Genomic DNA, 24,414 nt, shown 5'->3' on the forward strand with positions numbered 1-24,414 from the left:
TCGCGTCTATCTGTACTGCTAAAAATTTTTCCTTGACAAGAAAAGGAGGCTATAGAATACAATATTGTTTGCCTTTTCATATTTCAAAAGTATGTTCTATCTTTGATGCACCGCCCACTTTAGCTGTTATAGATGCGTGCGCTGCGCAACCTCATTAAAACCTTTTGAATAGTAGGTCAAGCTCTTGTACTAGTATTAGCTTGTAACCAGGGACAAATCAAGCCAGAGTGCAAATGCATGTGGAGCATATGATCCAACGGATAAAGTTGTACAATGCTTTAAGTACACGTGTGCCAACTGAATTGATCCCTCTCATGTGCAATGTTTTCCATGTTTGTTGTGTACTAGGTAATATTTAGCCTCCAATAATAAAGGAGCCGACGACTGCAGAATCTTAAGTCAGCTGAATTTGGGTATTGCAGTCAGCTTCATTTCAAGTGTTAAATATAAACTCTCAGCTCTGTCGTTCACTGTCAGACATGGGGCTGTATCGCGTCTATCTGTACTGCTAAAAATCTTTCCTTGACAAGAAAAGGAGGCTATAGAATACAATATTGTTTGCCTTTTCATATTTCAAAAGTATGTTCTATCTTTGATGCACCGCCCACTTTAGCTGTTATAGATGCGTGCGCTGCGCAATCTCATTAAAACCTTTTGAATAGTAGGTCAAGCTCTTGTACTAGTATTAGCTTGTAACCAGGGACAAATCAAGCCAGAGTGCAAATGCATGTGGAGCATATGATCCAACGGTTCAAGTTGTACAATGCTCTAAATACACGTGTGTCAACTGAATTGATTCCTGTCATGTCCAATGTTTTCCATGTTTGTTGTGTACTAGCTAATATTTAGCCTCCAATAATAGGAGAGCCGACAACTGCAGACATCTCAAGTCAGCTGAATTTGAGCATTTCAGTTGCTTCATTTGAAGTGTTAAATATAAACTCTCAGCTCTGTCGTTCACTGTCAGACATGGGGCTGTATCGCGTCTATCTGTACTGCTAAAAATCTTTCCTTGACAAGAAAAGGAGGCTATAGAATACAATAATGTTTGCCTTTTCATATTTCAAAAGTATGTTCTATCTTTGATGCACCACCCACTTTAGCTGTTATGGATGCGTGCACTGCGCAACCTCATTAAAACCTTTTGAATAGTAGGTCAAGTTCTTGTACTAGTATTATCTTTTAACCAGGGACAAATCAAGCTGTGAAGATGGTGTAAGTTGAAATTATTTTCTGCCTCTTGTTTTTTTTTTCTCATAGCGATGTTGGAGTTATTGTACGAGTTAGTCACATCGTTGATGCTTGTTTATGATTAAAATATAGTTTTTAACTTTCAGTGGTAGTAAGCTCGAGAGAAAAATTCTTCCTGTTGCTCCGAAGTGTATTGCTGTTAGGTCTAGATGAGCTTACAATTATGAAATTCGCTCGTGAAGTGTTTTTGAAGTAAATGAGCATCTCTGTGTTATCCTGTGTAAATTGTTCTGTCACGATTTGAAGTGTTTTATAGCCACAAATAAATACCTTTCAAGAAACTGATCATGACACGTGGAGCAAGCAACTTGTGGCGTGCCTTTGAGTACTATGCTCAGCTTGCATGATGCCAAAAATAAAACAAGGTGCAACATACAGTAATTTTTATGTTGACTGATAGCCATGGAAATGGCCAGAACACTGAGTGAACAAGATGTGTCGCTTGTCGTACTTCTCCCATCCTTTGTTCACTTAGTGCACTGACAATCATCGTGATTAATTAGACCCAACTCTCTCTGAGGCTGGTATTGCTTGACTGTTTTCTTTATTACTGAAAGAAGCATATTCATACAACCTTGCAAGGAGTAAGGGTAAAAACTTAAGGAAAAAAGCTTGACTAGCCCTCACTTCCCATAGGGTTTACATCAGTGGCAGACACGCCGCAATTGACGATCATCTTAACTCAAGGACCGGTGAAAAATGGCACCGCGCATATGTACACAATCAAAACGCTAGAAGCAGACTTTAAAGCATCAAATGCTGTACTTGCTCAAGCTACTTTGGGAACGACAATGAGTTCACGCAGTAAGCTTTCGTGACTCAAAACATGCTGCATGGTTCATACTAAACCTCTTGAAACAAGATCTGATGGCACATTATAAAAATATCACAAAGAAAATGGGAAGGTGGTCACAACCCCTATTTTCATACATACAAGCAATGTCGATGCCCTTGCCATTTGGACAATTCTGAGAGTAAGTAGGCAAAATCGAAATCTTCAAGGGCACCAACTGCCTCAGAGAGAAAGCCATCATCCCTCTGCACGCACACAATGATGTTCTGCTTCTGTGTGTACACAAAAAAAAGCACTCTTGGACATTGCATATGAACATTAGTAGCTGCACCTGTGTGTAGTATCTGTGTGCTTTTGACAAGGTAAGCCTTCCATTTATGTACTTCAGGTAAGGCACAAAACACTTTTCTTCTTGGTGGTTGATGATCTCTTCGTCCCTCCTCGCATAAGGGCACTTTATCTCAAGAAGACAAGTGTCTTCACCTGTTCAGAAGAGACCGTCTGGACTTCCTGACAGCCAGGGCTGACTAGGATGAACCAGAAGTCCTGCCTGAAATGTAGCATTCTTTTTTAGCATAAGATTTGCAGCATATTTTCTTCACATGAAAGGAATTGCCCATGTGCACAAGTGACGGCAGCCTGTGGTTTTTCAAATTATCATTACCTCATAGACTTTTGTGCTGAGCTTGTTTTCAAACGCTTTCCTCGCTATTGGTTCCATTTTTGTGCCTAAAAAAAGGCTGTTGTGCATCTATAAACAAAATATTGTAGCGTGATAAGTACATACCATGTGACATGGCTGTCGAAAAAAATTTAGGTCCATAGAGGAGAGTGCGAACCAATTCCTGGGGGCTCTTCCTACTTCTGAGAATTGTGTGTGCAGTGGAGCAGTTAATGCGGAAGCGCCTTTCCTGATGCCACCTGTTGACATTCGCACAATAGGAAAAGGTGCATGTTGTACCAACAGCTAAACCATGAATAATTATTTTGGATTCATAGCACTCACCTTAAGTTACTTGACTGACCTTTCGTCAATGCACACAGACGAAAAGTGTCGGCACACAACATTTTCATTGTAGTACAAGGATTCCTGAGGGCTGAGATGATGATCATCGTACTTTCTTCTCATTATCAAGCTTGGCTGCGTCTGCACAACAGCTAAGGCGTGAAGCCTCTGTGGTGGTTGTCTTAAAAGACTCTTAAGCGTGGAAATGTCGTCTTCAATGTCAGCATTGTTATCCTGTGTCGCAGTGGAGGCATCTTTTCCAGCTTCATGAATTTTTTCCAAGATTGCGTTTGCAGCACAATGAAGGTCTGGGAAGTATTTAAGCAGGAATTCTGGTTCATGTACCACTGGCTCTCTGCCAGTGACTTATGGGTGTGTGTTTTCGGAAAACGAAATCAAGAACCTGTGCTAAAAGACATGTTGCTGAAAAAAAGTGATCTCTAAATTGGCTTAAGAGCAAAGCAAAATTCAGTGAACTTTTTAATCAAGGTGGGAGAGGAGGATGTGGTTAATTTCAAAAGGAGTAACGACCCGTTGGCCGCGTCTGAGGTGCGGCCAGCAGTGGGAGGGGGGGGGGAGGTGTTTCTCGAGAGAAGAAAGGACAGGCGCGCGGACGAAGAACGCCCTCGCGCTTCTTCAGTCCGGCCGTGGGGAGCAAAGTTGAACGAAGCAGTGCCCGGCGGCGTGCCGCCTCGGAGGGTAGGCGTTCACATGCTTGTTTTGTGGCTCACCGCGCTTGCTTAAGCGTGCGCGCCCCGCGCACGTGCATTAGCGTCTGATCAAGCAGCCGAATTGCCAGCCCGGTCTTTTTCGAAAATTAAGGTGCACAAGCACTGACTGGTGGGCCACAGTGGCGTAACCAGGGGGTGGGGGGAGGGGGTAGAGTAACCCCCCCCCCCGAAATGTTTCAGTTTTGCGTGTGTAGATTGAACATACACGCACACATACAAACGCACGCACGAACATACCTAAAGTATGGTTGAACACCCCCACGCCGAAAAAAATTCCTGGCTACGCTACTAAAAGTTATCAGCTCATATAAGTGCTATTCAGACGCAATACTGCATTCGCAGCGTGCCTGGCGATGTACACATACGCGTGCGTGGGGAAATTTGCCTTGATGTCGCTATTACTTTTCTGCAACGCGCAGATACCAACTGTCGTCTGCATGCAACCATATGCACTTTCCTCGTGCGCCAACTTACCACCGAAAAGTTCGTGAATGGGTGCCCTGTCACTCGAACGCGCCTTTTTTGACGGCATTCTCCACGTCTGCGGTTGGGAGGTGCATGACGCCTCCTCTTTTCTGTTCATATAAACGGCAACGGCAGCGCAATGCTTGCAGTTGCCAGCTGCGCCGTACCTGCAGTCGCATGAGCCTTCGAGGACATAGCGGTCGGCCTCGTGCAGCTGTAATCACAATAACGCAAAACAATTTCAACTGCTGATCGCAAAATCAGACGAATTACCCAAGTATGCATTACAGAGCGACCGCCCATATATTTTGCACCAAAGACTTAATCCATTTTTACGACATGCAAAATACCCCGTAGTGCATACAGTGCAGTACGGGGTATTAAACGTCACAGCCGCTGAGATTTAAGTACTTTCTGTACAGTACTGATCGACTCAAACGCGGCAATTTGCGCCCGTGGGTCATTTGCCAGCAGCCGCGCATGCACGACTTTTTTTGCATTGAGCGAAATGCCACCTAGGGCTCGAATGCACTGTGATAAATGCGCGATTTTGGGCGAGTTTGGGGGATTGCGTTTGAACCACAGAACACCGTCCTACTTGATTCCTTTGCGAGCCCGCGAGGAAGCCGGTGCGGCGCAGTCGCCTACACGGCTGCGACCGCTCATCTTGTGCAACGGCGCTGTCTAACAAATGGAAGCGAAGTCATTTCACCAAGGCGCGAAAAAACGGCAAATGTTTGCTTTTGGATTAAAATGGAAGCGTGCTGTACTAACCCGCAAAGAGACGACGTATCGTTGTTTCCCTTGTTGAGAATGGCATCGCGCGCTTACAACAACGCCGTCCGTCTCCTTCACGTCATAAACGTGTCCGGCATCGTACAACTTCTCGCCTTTGAGTAGCACAGACTGACGGAAGTACTCCTCCAAGCGCTGCACAGGTTTGAAGCTGCAAAGAACTATTTTGGACATTTCGCGGCATCCGAAACTATGCAGGCAGCTGCATTCAAATACGCCGCCTCAAAACACCGCGCCACTCTGTGGCAGACCCGCCGTTTCAAGCTCCCGCCACATATTGGCGCTAGTAGTACTGCTCCGTGGCGCCGCCTGTTCACTGAGCTTTTCCTATTGAAAACGCGCTGAATGGGACGGACGGGTAACGCGTTGCAGGTGCTAATCGCGGAGGCCACAGTAATGACGAATTACTTTACTTTACCGCTCCCAGAGGGCAACACCACCTCGCCGACCGGGAGAGTGGTAGATATAAAAGGCGTGTTTGTAAAGCCTCTAGAGTCTGTGACCGTGGCGCAGTGGATAGTGTGCCCGGCATCTGTTACGGACCGATTCATCGTGGGTTCTATGCCCGTTGACGGAGCTTTTTTTCTTTGCCATCTGATCATGTAAATTTTTTGACGTCATTTCCGTGACGGAAATACGTCACTGAAGTCTTGGTGGACCCCGGCATAAAACACTTTCGTGTTAAAAAACCAGTGGTCGAACTTTGTAAGCCGGAGCGCCGGAGAACAAAACACAGCCGAATGCTAATATCGGTTGAATGTACATACAATAAATCATAACAAGCACGTTTCTGCGCAAACCGGCGCGATTGTTGCTGAGCCTACGTAGCATACCTACTGCGCGTGCTCCCTTAAAAGCCGTGTTTTCTATATGGGGACCAAGATATGATTATGAGAGACGCCGTAGTGGAGGGCTCCGGAAATTTCGACCACCTGGGGTTCTTTAACGTGCACCTAAATCGAAGTACACGGGCCTCAAACATTTTCGCCTCCATCGAAAATGCAGCCGCCGCGGCCGGGATTTGATCCCGCGACCTTCGGGTCAGCAGTCGAGAGCCATAACCACTAGACCACCGTGGCGGGGCATGGGGTCTCAAGTTTTTCGGTGTAGGTTACCCCTTCTGTCAAACTAATGCTGTATAAAACACTCGTTCGCACTAAACTCGAATATGCCGCATCGGTTTGGGATCCATATCACAATAACTTGGTGCATTCATTAGAAATGGTACAAAATAACTCTGTTCGCTTTATAACTTCTAATTACAATCGAAACGCGAGTATCACACTAATGAAATCTAACCTTAAATTACCTTCACTTGCTTCTCGTCGTACAATGCTCCGCTTAACCATTTTTCACAAACTTTACCACCATTCATACTTACGTGATTTGCTAATACTTTCGCCGCATTATGTTTCTCACCGTTTGAATCATGCTCATAAGGTTGGCATCCCATCGTCTAAAACTGAATCATTTCGACAATCATACCTACCGCGCACATCAAATGATTGGAATTGCCTTCCCGCATCGCTTGTAACAATTTCAGATCATGACACATTTGTGACTGTATTAGCCAATTCTTTTAATACCTTGTAGTTGTTTTCATCTCATATGCCATATTTGTATCTCTATAAATAAGAACATTACACTGTCACCTGTTGTATTGTCACCTGCTGTATTGAATTGTGAGAACGATTGTTGTATATTGAGAAACATTCCTCTTATTTTTTTACCAGAATGTATCCTTCTATTTTCTATTTTCCTCTTTGCCATTTTGATATTTGATATTTTTGTATTTTTTTGCCTATCATAATCTGTTGTTTAATCAGGAACATTGTTTTGCCTCTTTGTACTTACAAACTTGTTCGTTATTATTTTTACCACTCCCCTCTGTAATGTCTGTTGACCCTGAGGGTAAAATAAATAAATAAATAAAGTAACAACTGTGACAATGAGTTCGCGCTCGTCTTGTGTGTACCTGTTCGTTTGTCTCGTGCGTCCTGCTTTATGTTTGAGCAGTGCGCTTCAAGTGTCAAGCTGTGACGCATTAGTTCGCGCTCGTCCTGTGTGCGTTCTTTTCGTGCGTCCTTTGGGCTCGAGCGATGCGCTGGCAATTTCGAGCTGCTTTCCGTTCTTCGCGTTACATTACAATTTATTGCTATCGCAATCATTGCTTCGCCATTGCGGCGAAACTGTGACTTTTTTATTATTATTATTACTACTACTACTACTATTATTATTATTATTATTATTATTATTATTATTATTATTATTATTATTATTATTATTATTATTATTATTATTATTCCCGCACCATGGCTCCCAGTCGGGATGCATGCTTGCTATGCTCCTGCCCGTTTTTCTGTAAGCAGCAGTTTTTCCGCTGTGAAAGTTGCTTAAACGTGTTCATGCGAAGTGTGTAACCTGGCCTGATGAAGAGCTGCAACTTCTGAAGTCTGGATCGCGCTCATTTTGCTGCAATTTATGTGATCTGAGCCGTTCTTCTGGTAAGCCTAGCGAAGACAACTCGGTAGCGGGCAGCGAAGAGCATTGCAGCTCTCAAACCGGTTCCCTCTCCACGTGTACCCCCCCCCCCCCCGGGTGGCGATCTCGCCGGGCTGCGCTGCCTCCTTCTCGGCGCGTTGGAGGGAATCTCGTTCCTCAGCGACGAGGTATCCCAACTACGCGAAGAGAACGAGCGCCTCCGTAAGCATCATTCCCACGGTGTTGAACAACAAGCCCGCGCGGTTGCCTCTTTTCGTGCAGAGGTCCGCTTCCTGCGTGAGGAGCTGACGCGCCGCACGGCCGCCGTGGCAGTGAAGGCACCTGTGATCCCTCCAGAGCTTGTCAACGTTGACCGATCTGTGACCTCCAAGCAACCTGCGTACTCTGAACAACCTCTCTCCAAAATTCTGTCATCTTCGAATTCGCCGCCAGGTGACGTAGACACGTCCGAGCGTGTCAGTGTGATGCCTGTGACAGCCTCTTCTGCAGCGGTAACTGAGGGTGAAAGAAAGAAGAAACCCGCCTCGTTTGGAGCTATGAAGACATCCACTATATCTGTAGCTCAACGACCACAACGGCCACAACGGCCAAAGGCTATTTTTGTTACGAAGCTGAGCCCGGACACCACTGCTGCTGACATCAAAAAACATATTGCTTCATAGGATATGTCTCCCATCTCCTGCCGGCGACTTCAAACGAGATTCCAGTCATATTCTTCATTCTATATCGAAGTTGACGAGGAAACACTACAACGCCTGAATGACCCTTCGATGTGGCCCCTCGGAGGCCTCTTCAAGCCATTTCGTGGGGAGCTGCGCGATGACATGCTTCATCCCTCTGAGCGAGTGCCTGGAATCGAAAGTGCCGTGTAACGTAGACATATTCTACCAAAATTCTCGGGGTCTGCGTACCAAGAAACTCGAGTTTTTCTCTAATGCTCTTTCGTCTTCTTTTCCTATTATTGATATTTCTGAAACCTGGTTCGGCACTTAAATTCCCTCATCGGACTTTTTTCCCCCGACCCACACCACCTTCCGCCGTGACCGAGATTTCAGTGAAACCAAACAGAAAGGCGGTGGCGTGCTGATTGCCATTGACAATTCACTGAAATCCGTTAGACGGAAAGACCTAGAAACTATCGAAGAATCGATCTGGCTAGAAATCGACCTTGAGCGCCGTGAAAAATTGTTGATTGCATGTTTCTATTTACCGCCCAGCATTTCCCCTGCCTCGTTTCATGATGTCATGTCTTCTATTGAACTTGTGATATCTTCTCATAGTGGGCACAGAATTATTGTTCTTCGGGATTTCAATGCACCTGGAATTGACTGGAGCACGCTTACCTTTTCTCATTACAATCATTTCACAGAGAGAAAGTGTAGCCTGCTCTTAGACTTTCTGGCGTTTAATTCCCTACTGCAACATAATTCAGTCGTCAATTCCAGTGGCAACGTCTTAGACCTGTGTGTGTCAAACGATCAACCCCTTGAAGTTTCCCGCTCCAACATCTCTCTTGCACGTCCGGACAAATTCCACCCACCACTTAACGTAAGATTATCTGCATCAGCCGAAACAACGTGCTACAGCAGTTACGTAAACAAATCTCCAAGATTTGCGTTCAAGCGAGGTGATTACACGGGCCTCTATCATCACTTGTCCACCGTTGAGTGGTCACAGGTTACTGACAAACCAAGTGTTGATGACCAGGTTGATCGGTTTACGGAGCTTGTACTGAGCAGCATGCTTAATTTTATTCCCCAGTATACACCTAAACAACGCAAATATCCCCACTGGTTCTCATCTGAACTTATCAGTGCACTGAAGCATAAGATCACGCACACAGGAAATCTAAATGTTCTCCATCCAGCGAGTGGAAGGAAGAGTTCAGCTTTTTTCGAACTCTCTCTAAACGCCTATATAAACGGGATCATAGTTCGTATATTGAATTCTTAGAAAAAAGCGCCTCTGACAGGCAGGCTGAGTTTTGGAAGTATGTACGTAAACGTTCTAGCAAAAGCGGAGAGTCCATCAGACTACTGGACTCAAATGGGGTAGAAGTGCATGCCGTCGCTGACTGTTTTGCCACGCATTTCTCTTCCGTTTATAAGGCCTCAGACTCTAGCACTGATATCCGACAACAGCCCAAGGCAGTTAGCTCATCCAGTGCTTTGTCGCTGGATGAAAATCGTACCAGTGAATGCATTAAGCGCTTAAAACCATCCTTATCTTGTGGCCCAGATGGCATCCCCTCCGCCACACTAAAAGCTCATGGTAGTATATTTGTCCCAGTACTGACTACGATATTTAATAACTGCCTGGACACTTCCACATTTCCTAGCATGTGGAAAACTGCTCGTGTTTTCCCAGTATTCAAGTCGGGCTCTAAAACAGATGTTTCTAATTATCGCCCTATTTCTCTACTATGCGCCACATCAAAGATCTTCGAACTGGCTCTTCACAAAATATTGTCTTTTAGTGTGAAAAACTCATTGATTCCAAATCAACATGGTTTTCTTGCTGGCCGCTCAACTACCACAAATATTGCTAGTTTCATGACGCAGATCTCCACACCTATTTCTCAGAGAGGACAGGTTGACGTAATCTACTGTGACCTGAGCAAGGCTTTTGACGTAGTCAGCCACACACTGATTATGGTTAAACTTGCACACTTTGACGCTGACTTGTCGATTGTGAATCTCTTGCACAGCTATCTGCTCAATAGATCTTGTTATGTTGCCGTAAATGGTCAAACCTCTTCTTTGTATAAAGTGACTAGTGGGGTCCCTCAAGGGTCGGTATTAGGCCCACTCCTATTTTTAATTTACGTTAATGATGTTTCTTTTGCCATTCGTAATTCTTCTTTCCTCTTGTATGCCGATGACATCAAGATATTTAAGGAAATTCGTTCAGTTAACGACTATCGCTTGCTGCAGTCAGATTTGTGTTCTTTCCGAGTGGTGCAACGGCAATAACCTTTCTCTGAAAACCTCAAAGACAAAATTCACGTCTATCACTCGCAAAACACCTAGCGTGTCATTTCAATACTCTGTCAATTCTGTGTCGTTATGCAAGGTTTATGAAATCAGTGATCTTGGTGTTGTTGTTGACAGCGCGTAAAAACTTTTTGTCACTGATCCCGTTAATGGGGACAGCAATCGCCGGGCGGATTCTAAGGGCTGGCGTCAAGGCCCTCCGAAAACGCACCACGAAAGCGCGGACAATTTAGAGTTGGTCCTTTGGTGCGCCAGCGAACGCCGGTTGTGGTCCAAAGACCGAGTCAGAGCCGAGAGTCGATAACACAAACGAAAACGAAATATATTCTCAGTTAAGGCAATACAAATAATACAAACACATGCACACTCGGCTGGTACCAGTTACAACTTCACAATATAACTCAGATGGTGTTTACACAACGGGAGCTAAACAAACAGATCACACGCAACAAATGCAATCACATGCATTAAACTATTCAATGACCGTTAAAGTCCTGAATAAACAATGGCGTATCCAGTCCACAATACTTGGACGGTAATCGAATGCTTCTCTTCAAGGAAACACTCACGCCAGCTCCAGCGTTGATCGTCGTAGCTCAACCGTCGCCGTGACTTGTCACGGCTCACACGGTGTCGTCATCGGATTCTTCCAAATCGACGATCGGCCGACCGCACACCATCATAAACACGTCTTCTTTGGCTAACGGAGCCACACTTCGCATAACTTCACCATCACCGGGCCGACTGACTCGCTCACTCTCTTCACTACCGTCGATTGCGCGCTTTTATCCCTTCTCCCCCGGGTTCTAGAAGCCTCGGGATGTTTCTTCTGCGTGCAGTACAGCTAAGCCTGGGGAAAGGGCGAGAGCTTTCTCGTAGGTTCGAATCGCGGCGGCATCGCTCGCGGATGCGTCCCCCCTTCCTTCTAGAAACATCCAGGATTTGCCGGGCGTTTGATCGCGTCGTCTGCGCCTGGCTCGATTGGGTGAGGAGGATGCGGCGCGCCGGCGTCTTTTGATGCTTGTTTTTTCGTCTTTTCGCGCTTCTTGGCGAGCGGTTCGCGCCGTTCTGTCTCGTGGCAGTTTGAAAGCGGCCTCGCGCGCGCTTTATAACCCGCTAATTTGTGACACTCTTCTTCTCACGTTAAGCGTGCTGCTGTGCGGGGCCTTCGTTCTCTCGGATGTGTTTGTAGAATATCTCGAGAATTCAGGTTTCCCATGGCCCTACACAAATTGCACACGGCAATATGTCTTCCACAACTTGAGTATGCGTCCGTGATATGGAATGGCATTGCTCAATCTAGCGGTAACACCATTGACTGAGTCCAGAAAAAATTCCTCAGCATATATAACCATCGCTTTGCTAAAAATGACTCTGGATCTCGTTGAAATACTGCTGAATCGTTATCACTGCCATCACTTCACTGCCGACGAAATCGTTGTGATCTCTTATTTCTTTACAAGCTAGTCCACGGTATCATATCCTGCCCTGTACTTCTCAGTTCTGTTAATTTTCGAATTCCGCGTAAGTTAACCAGAGAGAACAGACCGTTTCATGTACCCGCCTGCTTCTGCCAACACTCTACCGTTCACAGAACACAAAGTCTTTATGATATTAATTTTCTTGATCTTGACGTTTTTCATAGTCCACAATCACTGTTTTTATCCGAGCTTTGCACTGTTTTGACATTGTATGGCACAATGTACAGTCTTCCCTTCTCCGTCTTTCCGCATAGTTGTATATACACAATCTAATTTTTCATTCCCCTTCAATATTTCTCATGTTGTCTTATTTTACTCCTCCCTTTTTGTGTTCATTTCCCTTTGTCTAGTGTTTTTGTTCTTTTTATTTCTGAAGACTGTCTGTATTGTATTCATTATTTTTATTGTTTTTTTGCGTGCCGCTGCACAAAGACCTCACGGTTGTTCCTGGGCACGTTAAATAAATGATTGATTGATTGATTGATTGATTGATTGATTGATTGATTGATTATTACTAAAAGCCTATGGCAGTATACTTGTACCAGTATTGACTACCATATTTAATAAGTGTCTGCAGGCTTCAACTTTTCCTAGCATGTGGAAAACTGCTCGTGTTTTCCCAGTATTTAAGTCTGGCTGTAAAAGTGACGTCTCGAACTACCGTCCTATTTCCCTTCTTTGTGCCGCATCCAAAATCTTGGAGCTTGCTGTTCACAAAATATTGTCTTTTGATGTAAAAATTTCATTGACTGTGAATCAGCATGAGTTTCTCGCGGGCCGCTCAACTGTCACTAATCTTGCCAGTTTCATGATGCAAGTCTCCACGCCTATTTCGCAGAGAGGTCAGGTTGACGCTATTATATGTGACCTTAGCAAAGCTTTTGACGTTGTCAGCCATTCGCTGCTTGTGGATAAACTTGCACACTTTGATATTGATTCTTCAATTGTAAATCTCCTCCATAGCTACGAGGGGCGTTCAATAAAGATTTCCCCTGACCCACTTCCTGTGGACGGAGAGCAACGAAACTTTGCAGATTTATTAGTCCTTCTCTACATAGGTGACACCCCGGGACACACACTTCTCCCATCTTTTTATGCAACTATAAACACCTCACTTGTAGAAGTCGACAGGTTGCTCCAAAAGCCATGTTGTAACTTTAGAAATCAGAGTCTCATCATCTGGAAAATGCTTACCCTTCAAATATGACTTCAATGTTGGAACGAGGTGGAAGTCCGATGTTGCGAGGTCGGGTGAATAAGGGGAATGCGGTAGAATTTCAAAGCCGCAGGAGCGTGCTTCCGTCTGGGCAACATGTGAGTTGTGAACTGGGGTATTGTCTCGCAGAAGGCATCCCGGCCGCGGCGGCTGCATTTTCGATGGAGGCGAAAATGTCTGAGGCCCGTGTACTTAGATTTAGGTGCACGTTAAAGAACCCCAGGTGGTCGAAATTTCCGGAGCCCTCCACTACGGCGTCTCTCATAATCATATCGTGGTTTTGGGACGTTAAACCCCAGATATTATTATTATATTATTATGTCTCGCAGAAGGCGGGCGCCTTTGGTGAGCATGCCACGTCTCTTGTTTTTGATGGTCTCTCGCAATTTCCGCAGCAGTGAAGCATAGTATGCCCCAGTAATCGTGGCACCCTTTGCTAGGAAATCCATCAAGACTACTCCGTGCTGGTCCCAAAAGACTGTGAGCATGACCTTGCCCGTCGAGGGCTGGGTGCGTGCTTTCTTTGGAGGCGGTGAGTCCAAGTGCTTCCATTGCATCGACTGGACTTTAGTCTCCGGATCATAGCGATGGACCCAGCATTCATCCTGTGTAATCAGTCTGTTGAAAAAGTCCTCCTGGTTTCCATGGCACATGGTCAAAAGAGCCTGGGAGCATTCGACTCGTACCTGCTTTTGGAAAGGTGTGAGCAGCCGGCGAACCCAGCGATCGGATACCTTACGCATATGAAGATGGTCCTGAATGATTTTTTCCATGGACCCCACACTAATCTTGACATGTTGGGCTAGGTCTCGAACGCTAATGCGGCGATTTTCCAAAATGGCGGCCTTCACTTGCTGGATGGTGTGTTCATTGACAGCGTAGTGGGGTCGCCCTGCAATCGGAGCCGCTTCCACGGAAATCTGACCATATTTGAATTGGCGATGCCAGTTATTCACTACATCATACGATGGGGAATCCTCCCCATAAACCTCTTTTATCTCATCGAACATCACCCTTGGAGTGCGGCCTTTCATGTACGGGAACTTGACTGCTGTTCTGTATTCCACTGCGTCCATTATCACACCTCACACCACTTCAGCACCTCTAAAAGAAAGGCCGTTATTAGTTTAGAGTTGCAAATTGGCACGTGACCTACAGTGACGTATGTCATCACACATGCGCAGTTTCAGGATCCTGCAATAAATGGAAGTTCTTATGAAAATGAGTCTTGAGTGTCTAATGTCGACTAAGTGCGCTCCTAATGAGTCACTAGACAGACATTAGACATGCAAAGCCTAATGTCGTTTAACATGAAGTGTACATCAGAGAGTCAAATGACCATGTGCACTTTAATTTCTGGTGACTGAAGTGTTCAGACTTTCAGTTGCCGTTCCTAATGTCAAAACGCGCATCACAACAAAGAAGTTAAATAGCCTTAATCGCCACCGTAAAATCAGTTTATCACAATAGACAAGTTCGTCTTTCAGAGATTACACGCAATAAACAATTTGTGTTGCAATGTACACAAATATCGTGTTTCAGTAGAATGCGTAAATATTTTACATATATCGCCCATGCACCGGAGATCGAAGAATTGCGGACGACCGCAGCAAGGTTCATTATATTACCTGCCGCATATATAGAAGTAAGCATTTCCTTATTTTTAAAAGGCATGAGTCGATCACATATGCAAATATGAACAGATATGATCAAGTGACATTGCGAACACTCGCTCAGGGGCCCGTGTTGCCCATTTGTCCAGTAGAAATTAACGGAGGAGAGTGGGGATTACCCGCACGGCGTCGCGAAGGATTTTGGGGGGCGGAGAAGAATTGGAACTGTGGACAATGGGTGACGTACAGAAAAAAAAAGTTCGTTATTGTTGTGATAAAAATTAGGGACTGTTCTTATGCATGGTGCACTTACATATATGTCCAAAACAGAATGTTGTTGGTTGCAAAGATACGCGGACAAGCGTTTTTCCCAACCTCAAACTACTGTCTCTATCTCTCCTCGCTGTTGCAACGCTGGTCAGAAGCAGCCGACAAGCAAAGTTCGATTTGGCCCAACGTCGCGTACATCCTTCTCCCGCCCCGCCCCCCTCGTAATGTCGTCTCCACGCGACTCTCCCGCTCTCCACGGCGTCAACTCCTCTCTCCCTTCACTCCTTCCTTGTCCCATTCACCTCCTCTGTGTGCAACGTTGGGTGTCGCCTATCACATCCTACCCATTTCCTCCTCCCATCATAATCCCTACCTCTTTCTATCCACGGGAGAGGGCAGTAACTTGAAACAAAAAAGCATTTCTTTTGAGTAAGGACTCAGAGATGACCGTCGTCTGGGATGCGAGTTTGAAAACTGCCCATTTCTAACTTCTTTCATTTCCCGAAACAAAATGTAGAGTTGTATAACAAAATCGAACAGCCATAACACATTCCCAACATGCACACATGGGTGTCAAAATAGCCATAAGTACACTTTTTTTTATGTACAGTGAAACGACACTACTGTCACTTATGGAGTTATCTTAGTGTAAGCAAGCAGTTGCAACACTTGGCAATGAAGGGAAGGCTAGAGAGCCGAACTACGCGTGTGCTAAAGTTGAAGATTATAGTCCCACAAATGCGTTGTGTTTTCTGCGTGAAAATAAAAACAACAACATTGCTTTCTTTTCTACGGAGCGCTGTTTGAAGAGAGGGTCAGCGCGCACCAAGGAGATATTTATATTTGTTTTCATTTATGCAGCGTCATTTCGCGTTTTTACACTTGTGAAAACGTCCCACCTTCTACGTGCACCTCACAGTCAAAATAGCGCCTTCGTCTTCAAGTGAGCGCTCGTCACCCTCCAGCTTTCCCGACGACTGGCCGAGGGAGCTTCTGACGAATTTCACTAGCAAATGGCTGTATAAGCCTGCGGTGGCCACTCGAATAATGAAATGGCCGTCACAGGAGGTACGGAAGGTTCACAAATCAAAACTAAATTCGAAACGCGCGCCGAACCGGACTATTTCGCGGAGCAGTACATGTGCAGTAGCTCCGCCCCCGTAGCCTTCCCTTGTCCTTGGGGGCGCTTTAGTTGTTTGTCGGGTGCGCGCGGTTTGTGTGTGTGCCATGCTGTGTTCTACAATGCTTCGTTACCACGTTTATCGTTTATGCACGTTGGTTACGTGATTCAATATCAAGTGTACCTTCGAAGACGATCTAGGTCCTAGTCTCGTGACTGACGGCGAGTGCGGACGTACAGTAGCCTTTTACAAGACTGTCGGCGAGTGGAGTGTACGGTACATTGTGGACTGTAAAGCTGAAGAGTGCACAGTGGATGCCTGATTTTGGTAAGTTCTAGAATATTTCTGAATTACACAGCTAGGTTACTTCATTACATGACGTCTTTTACGCAGGAACCGAGTGTGATCGTCTGGGCGGTGTGTTCACTCTGCGGGGATGATGGCCAGAGGAAGGATGATAGACAGGTATGTTTTACGCTCTGCTCAATGCTTTCTGTGCACTTTATGGGCTCCGTGCAGACGTAACTCCGCCGCCAATGAAGGCGGCCCTAGCGGCAACAAGCGCAGACTTGACGGGATACTCTCACCCGCTCGCCCTGCTCGCTCAACGGTTCCGCGATGACGGCGCGCGGCCTTCTCGCGGGCTGTTCGTTTTGTGTCGGTTATGCCAAACTCTAAGAATAATTGCTGCGTTGTGGGGTGCAGTAACACCTACAGAAATTCTCCAGGTACGCGATTTTACTGGTTTCCAATCAGAGACCATACGCAATCTGCACGTTTGCCTAGCATGTCAATTACCCTGTGCGCCTTGGAGATACAAAAAAGAAAAATAAATGTGCCGGCCTAAATAAGTGCACTAAATGTACATCGCAGAGCAGACTCATTGCCAAGACGAAGTGTCAAAAGGTGTTACTTCACACCTTTGTCGCAGTAATTATGCAGAAACGCTCATTTGCCGAAGCATTTCTGTTTAATAACATGCGTGCTGACAGTTCGGCCACTTCCTGATGCGGCACTTCGACATACTGCTTGTATATCCTCAGCAGCTTGCCTGAGAGCCTACATAAAAATGAGCAAATAATCCGTTTCAAAACAAACAAGCTCAGCGTTTGAGTAGAGGCAGGAAGGAGCATGAGGTGGGACTGCGATGCCGCGTCGCTGGCCTCTGCCCGGAGCACGTCAGACAAAGTGCACTCAGTGCTGCAGAAAAACCTCAGCACATGCTCGATGTCGATGCTCTTTGGCCTAACTGTAGAGGCAGAAGTTCCTCCAGATTATTTGTAATGAAGCTGACAAAAGGAGAGAAGGAAAAAAATCGCTCACTTTTTTCTTTTGTGATTGCCACAGTTGAGTGTTTCGGGTAGACGTTTTTAATTAAAGGAAAGCCCCATTATCGCGGTTTGCTTGTCTTCGATGCGCAAGTAATTTTATTCAGGCGGTTTTATACTTTCCTGCGACTCCGGCACAGCACTCCCAGTTGGCCGCACGGATGTCCCTGCTTTAAGTGATAAGAAAACATTACATGACCTGTAACTAAGAAAAAGCAAATTTAAGCGACATACCTCAATTTTCACGGATGTTCCCGGCGCGTTCATTCGCATCTGTGGTGCGCACTTCCCCGTGACTGACGATCCGCCCCGCCGTGCAACGTCTCTTCCACGAAGCCGTGAACATGCCTCGCCAGCCTCGCTTAGATCGAGAAGCTCTCTGCTCTTATTTAGATTAGCTCCTCGGAAGAAACCATCTATAGCACGTAGCTCTCTGAACCCAAATGTAATAATAATTGACACGCTTTGCAGTGCCATGGCTAGCTAACAGCCGCTGTAACGACCGCTCGGCTGCACTGGTTGAAATCGGCGCAGTGAACGCAATGCAGTCGCCGGTGTTGTCTCTTTCAAGCAGCCGCGAAGTCTGCGGCCACGTTAGCCTGAGGGTGACAAGCTGTGATCGTTTAGTGAACGAAGCGGCGCGCAGTTTCGCTCAACGTGCCCGTAGCCTCCGTGTCGTCTTCCCTTGCACATGCATTCTATGCTGCCGCGTTCCCCTGAGGGTGCACGAGGTCTGGCGAAAAGAAGCATACCCTCTGACATCAGGGTCTGTGGCAGCTGCTGAAAGCGAACGGAAACGAAAACGCGTCGAGCGAAGCAGCAGAACACGGCGCAGAGGCTTGCTGCCGCTTGCGTCGTCTGCTCCCATATCCCGTCAAGTTTGCTGCCGTGGCCGCTGTGGCGCTGGAGGCCGCGCGCGACTGTGGCGGCTCCTAACGTATGCACGGTGCCTATACGGTTGTATGAAGCATTCACCATGTGCGTTCACTACCTACAACTGCAACGGGTGGATGAAGGCGCGTTGCTTTGCGCGATACTCCGCTCGCTTCTGTAACGCAAGCGTTTCTTGTCATGGCGCTCTTCTTCCTTGGCTGTTGTTCCATTATTCCAAGAATGCCTGTCGCTCGGCCCACCCGCTTCCCGCTTGCTGGCGTGGGAGGGCGGAGGGGGCACACAAAAGCGCCGCTGCCGCTTCTCTACCCGGGGGCTGGGTGACCTTGGGGACGTCTGCGCGATGTATGTGTCGTAGGGAGGGCCGCACTCGCGTTTTCTTTTGGGCGTAAGGGACCGGAGGGGGGGGGGGGAGGGGAGGACTGCAGTACTTGAGAGCATGGCTCTTTCCCCTAGACTTGACGGGACCGCGACCGAGAGGAGAAAGTGGCCCGTTCTTGGATTCCGCCGCTCAGAAGCGATCGCAAACCGAAGGAAGAATAATTTGCAAGATTTTTTGTAGCCCAGAAATGATTCTGTAAATAAACTTCTTAGCGTCGTCGAAAGTTATTGAAATCAACTACAGCTGTATACTGCACGAGATCATCGCCTGAAGCTACTTGTACGATGGCTTATCACTTCGGAAATAGAACTGCTTTAAACATAACGTTCATCGCCTAGCCTTCTCATGATGCAGGTACAAATGAAGTAACTCTTCAGGAAACTCAGTAATAATTGGCATGTAGTACGCGGGGAGGAAGATATAAAAACACGCTGCGGTGCTCTGCAGTGGCGTGTGTTTGTGGCTTTCTCCGCGACTACTGCACCGCGCTTGTTTTTGTTAGAAGTTAGTTGCACTATGGTTAGGATTTTAATCTGACTGTGCAAGGTCGTTGCTACGAGAAACGAACTTGCGTTGGGTGAACCCACTTGAAGATAATACAAGTCAGTGAATTACGTTATATTCTGATACTAACACCATGTGTACATTAATTTGGAGTAGCACAACATGTTTATAATTATCAATTCTAGACAAATATGCCAGTTAGTTGCGTTTGGCAAGGTGCCTTTTGTTGCAATATTTGTGTTTGAGAAAAATGATGTGAAATATTTTTCTCGTCATTATATTGTTTCCTGAAGCATACTGGTTTATATTAACAGAAGTTGTTGTAATGGTTAAGCAGCACTGTTCCAAGAGCTTTTTATCCACTGTGCTGGGGTGGCAAAAGCACACCTCAATTATGTGCTTATCTAAAGTTCATGTTTCTTTTGTGAGCTTTTCTTAAGGCAGCATGAAACTGAAAAAGCGCTCTTATTTGCAGGTTGTGCGACTAAGATGTAGCATTCATTGTGAGAGTGCTACTTTTATTTTATGAAGTAAATATTAGGGGAAACAAATCTAAATTCTCATATGTAACTATGTGTGCAGAAGTTTACAGAAGGCTGACAAAAGTGGTTAACGGTTTTTTTTTATGGCTTGCAGCACTACAAATTCAAACTGATATTCCAGGCATTGATTGGCTTTAACACGACTAGAATTACTTTCCTAAACGGCTCAAATTCATCATATAATACAATATGTAAAGCTCGGCATTATGGAGTGTGCACATGGGCCACACATACTCTTATTTTATCAATTTATGCATTTTATATTGTGTAGCAAAGCTGATGTAATTTTCGTCATTTAAATGACCTATATGGTAATCTGCGTTCTCCAACCACATAGTGTTTACTAAGTACATAAGTTTCTGAAAGTTCGGCTTGCAATGGCACCATTACAGTTGTCTGCCATGAGCCGTTGCTCAGGTTATACCTGTTCTTATAGCGCAATCTGAGTCCATCATTCAAGGCCCTTGCTGGTATATAAACATAGACTTGCCTGAATACATTGTATGTATTGTGTGTGAGCTGTAAGGTCTGTGTGGTGCGCCAACTCATGAATGTTTTCTGGTATCCTTTACATATGTACCCGGTGATCTCACCTGTTCGTGGAACTGAAGCATACGACAGCTTGCAGAAGAAGATGGGAGCGTTCTACCTGTGAGTCTGGTCGAGTTTATATTTTATGGTAGGCATTTGTTTCAATCTTTACAAAAAGCTTGGACATGTTGCGCCTGCTCATGAACCTATTGCACCTTTTTTGAGGGAATTCTAAGATCAAAGAAACAAGACTCAGACATAACTCCATTAATGTATACTTGATGCTGGACTTGACCTTCTGTGTTGTTTTCCTGTTTTCTAACAGGATTTGCTGAAAGTTTCGATTGGAAATGCGATATAAGATGCAGTTTTGACTAACTCTAACTTCACAAAAGTGTTTTTTTGTCAACTATCTGCACGGGGCCTTGGCAGTACATCTAAGTGTTCTAAGGTGCACGATGTGTTGGATAAAGTTTTCTTTGCAACTCTTATATATTTACTGCGATCTTTCGTGCAGGATACACATGCATGGATACACCATACATGGATTCCCTACAAGGACCCTGCGCATCAAAAGCAATCTGTCATCAATGTTAAGTAGACAGATTAAATGAAACGAAGATATGACAGGTGTACGCCATATTTTTCTTTCATTTAACCTCTGCATGTTTCCCAGTCAATAAATGTTTTTATCCATTTTCTTTTGTTGAGAAATGTCTTTGTACAGCAGAAGTGTTGTAGAAGGTGCATACATGCACTTTCGTATGATGCTTGGCTGCATGTGTATCAACCAGCAAACACATTGTCAGGCACAACTAATATGTGATTCCGTACTATCATCCGGACATATCATCAATCTTATCATGCACTGTAATAGTTCTGTTTCAGGAATGTTATGAATGTTATTGGCCACGAAGCACAAGCTTGGCCGAGGGTCATTGCAAACAGGATGTTTCATACTCACAAGAAAGTCACTCATAAGGACACATTAGAATGACGGTGGCCAATATGTTTTTGAATGACATTATGAGTTCATTAAAACAATTCTGAAGAAATACATTAGAGAATCAAATGAGTGTTGATGTCAACGGTCGTTTCATGCTCACTAGACTATCACATGTTAATACGCATCAGACTATCACATGTTAATCCGCATCAGACTATCACATGTTAATACGCATCAGAATGATCGGCCAATATGTTTTTGAATGGCATTTCAAATACATTACAAAATTCTGAAGGGACACATTAGAGCGTCAAATGACTGAAATGTCAGAAGTCATTAGACTTTCTTTTTGAACTCATCTCACATTTTCATAAGGGGGGAAATCTTTATTGAACGCCCCTCGTATCTTCTTGATAGGTCATGTTATGTTTCAGAATGGGGCATAGCGCTAACACACACGGACGAGGAAGAGACAACAGGACAAGCGCTAACTTTCAACTGATCGTTTATTTTCGAAAGCAACAGTATAAATAGATCCGTACGCAAAGTTCTACTCATCGCACATGAAAACCTGCCGCGTCAAGAAAGGCCAATTCATTGGCCGTCAGCGCCACCGACGGGCAGCTGACACAGCTATCACCGGCTCTCGCGATCATGGCGGCTTCCACAATCTCTCTGGTAGTCTTATCGGCATTCCTATATACTACTGTGCACTCTTTAAACAACGCTTCACACCCACAGTCGTTACAATGTACAGACACATGCCCATCACGATAACGGCCCAACTTCTGCTTATGCTCCCTTAGCCTATCATTCAGGCATCTCCCCGACTGCCCAAAGTAGACCTTGCCGCAAGAAAACGGGAACCGATACACTACATTATTTACGCATGGAACAAATGGATGCTGATGTTTTTTCACACATTCTGGACGTCTCTTAGCTAATGGGTCTGTGGCTTTGCAAATGCTCATTAGTTTCTGTGGGGCAGAAAAAAGCACGTCTACCTTAACCTTCTGGCCAATTTTCTTTAGGGCGTGTGACACGTTGTGAATATACGGCACGATAACCCTTTTCATTCCCTGAGAATTGTTTACACAAGTACCAATCTGTCTATTTAACTTTTTTAGTCCACTTTCTGCCACTGAGATAAGTACATGGCCGGGGTACCCAGCCATTAAAAGGCGCTCCTTCTGATTAACAAAACTGCTAGATATCTTATGGGGGCACGATTTGCGAAGCGCGTTGTCAAAACAAAGATTGGCGATTGCTCGCTTCACCAGCTTAGAATGGGATGATTGATATGGAAGTAGCATCTTGTTGTCGCGAGGGTGATAATCCCAACACACATGATTTTCGAACAGAAAAATTCTTAGGTCTAAAAACTGAATAACATTCTCAACGGGTAGCTCATGTGTTATCACCAGACTGTCAAGATGATGGGTGAAAAGGTTAACTACGTCACTAACACGCTGAGTGGATTCAAACAAAACAAGGTAGTCGTCTACATATCTAAACACTTTGGTGATCTTCACTGCTGACAAGCATGCTTCGATCCGTCTGTCATAATAGGCTAAGAGAATATCGCTTAAAATGGGCGCCAAACACGACCCAATACAAACTCCTTCTTTTTGAAGATAGACCTGTCCATCATATTCAACATAGGTTGACCTTAAATAAAACGTCAGAAGTTCTAAGAATCTGCTAGCAGACATGCCCGTCTTTGTTTGAAACGTGATTACTCCAAAATGGTCAATACAATCTTCAACACACGACAACAGCGGTTTCTGAGGCATGGAGTAATATAAATCTTTAACGTCAATGGAGCAGGCTGAAATACCTTTGTCAGTGTTTGTTCTTAGGAACTGTACCACATCATTCGAGCTTCTTTATATTACTCCATGCCTCAGAAACCGCTGTTATCGTGTGTTGAAGATTGTATTGACCATTTTGGAGTAATCACGTTTCAAACAAAGACGGGCATGTCTGCTAGCAGATTCTTAGAACTTCTGACGTTTTATTTAAGGTCAACCTATGTTGAATATGATGGACAGGTCTATCTTCAAAAAGAAGGAGTTTGTATTGGGTCGTGTTTGGCGCCCATTTTAAGCGATATTCTCTTAGCCTATTATGACAGACGGATCGAAGCATGCTTGTCAGCAGTGAAGATCACCAAAGTGTTTAGATATGTAGACGACTACCTTGTTTTGTTTGGCTCCACTCAGCGTGTTAGTGACGTAGTTAACCTTTTCACCCATCATCTTGACAGTCTGGTGATAACACATGAGCTACCCGTTGAGAATGTTATTCAGTTTTTAGACCTAAGAATTTTTCTGTTCGAACATCATGTGTGTTGGGATTATCACCCTCGCGACAACAAGATGCTACTTCCATATCAATCATCCCATTCTAAGCTGGTGAAGCGAGCAATCGCCAATCTTTGTTTTGACAACGCGCTTCGTAAATCGTGCCCCCATAAGATATCTAGCAGTTTTGTTAATCAGAAGGAGCGCCTTTTAATGGCTGGGTACCCCGGCCATGTACTTATCTCAGTGGCAGAAAGTGGACTAAAAAAGTTAGACAGATTGGTACTTGTGTAAACAATTCTCAGGGAATGAAAAGGGTTATCGTGCCGTATATTCACAACGTGTCACACGCCCTAAAGAAAATTGGCCAGAAGGTTAAGGTAGACGTGCTTTTTTCTGCCCCACAGAAACTAATGAGCATTTGCAAAGCCACAGACCCATTAGCTAAGAGACGTCCAGAATGTGTGAAAAAACATCAGCATCCATTTGTTCCATGCGTAAATAATGTAGTGTATCGGTTCCCGTTTTCTTGCGGCAAGGTCTACTTTGGGCAGTCGGGGAGATGCCTGAATGATAGGCTAAGGGAGCATAAGCACAAGTTGGGCCGTTATCGTGATGGGCATGTGTCTGTACATTGTAACGACTGTGGGTGTGAAGCGTTGTTTAAAGAGTGCACAGTAGTATATAGGAATGCCGATAAGACTACCAGAGAGATTGTGGAAGCCGCCATGATCGCGAGAGCCGGTGATA

The 24,414-nt window shown here is 45.1% G+C and overlaps 1 long non-coding RNA gene across 1 annotated transcript; it reads left to right on the forward strand.

The window, feature by feature from the left end:
* Nucleotides 1–16,331: 16,331 nt before the first annotated feature.
* LOC125757323 (uncharacterized) lies at nt 16,332–21,086 on the forward strand. Its single transcript, XR_007415243.1, has 4 exons — nt 16,332–16,564; nt 16,631–16,702; nt 20,496–20,563; nt 20,933–21,086. It is a non-coding gene; the product is annotated as an uncharacterized LOC125757323 (long non-coding RNA).
* Nucleotides 21,087–24,414: the final 3,328 nt, after the last annotated feature.

The sequence above is a fragment of the Rhipicephalus sanguineus genome, chromosome 2 (assembly GCF_013339695.2).
Source record: "Rhipicephalus sanguineus isolate Rsan-2018 chromosome 2, BIME_Rsan_1.4, whole genome shotgun sequence".
NCBI classification, from domain to species: Eukaryota; Metazoa; Arthropoda; class Arachnida; order Ixodida; family Ixodidae; genus Rhipicephalus; species Rhipicephalus sanguineus.